Source organism: Gavialis gangeticus, unplaced genomic scaffold (assembly GCF_001723915.1).
Source record: "Gavialis gangeticus isolate Ggan-Ray unplaced genomic scaffold, GavGan_comp1, whole genome shotgun sequence".
NCBI classification, from domain to species: Eukaryota; Metazoa; Chordata; order Crocodylia; family Gavialidae; genus Gavialis; species Gavialis gangeticus.
The window spans coordinates 40,017,660-40,018,173 of NW_017729025.1; the positions used below are offsets into that span (position 1 = coordinate 40,017,660).

Sequence of the window (514 nt, forward strand, 5' to 3'; positions counted from 1 at the left end):
GGGGGGGGGGGGGGATGCATACTGTAGAGGACTACAGTATTAACTTTGTACTCTTGTCTTTTCCATCTTACTAATGTTCCTGAAATAAAGTATTTTGTGTGTAATACAGCATATAGATTACATAAAAAGATATGCTAAATTGGTGAAGAAATGGTACCGTTTTTCACTAGAAACTTATTTATTGGAAAATATTATGCATAATAAATAGTTTTCACATATTAATTACTCTGCTGTTAAACATAAAATCTCACTTGGCAAGAAAAACTATTCTTACGCTACTGGTTAATCATCATTCTGCAGATTACGATTTTAATTAATAATGAGGACACCCAGAGTTTAGACATAGGGATTTTTACTGTATTCAAATCTAAATAAACAAATACAGTTATCCAAAGGTGCCCCTCTCTATTCCAAACTGCAGGCTTAGGGAAATTTGTTTTATTACATTATATGCCCACACACACAAGTGCTGTATGTGTACAAGCAGCCAGCAATAACAATACCTGGCAAGAGG

General features: G+C 34.0%; 1 long non-coding RNA gene across 1 annotated transcript in view; it reads right to left on the reverse strand.

Annotated features, from left to right (window-relative positions):
• Nucleotides 1–6: 6 nt before the first annotated feature.
• The window catches only part of LOC109298530, an 8,060-nt gene continuing 7,552 nt past the window's right edge, over nucleotides 7–514 (reverse strand). The window contains exon 2 of the long non-coding RNA XR_002097636.1: nucleotides 7–503. This is a non-coding gene — a long non-coding RNA (uncharacterized LOC109298530). The remainder of the gene's footprint in view (nucleotides 504–514) is intronic.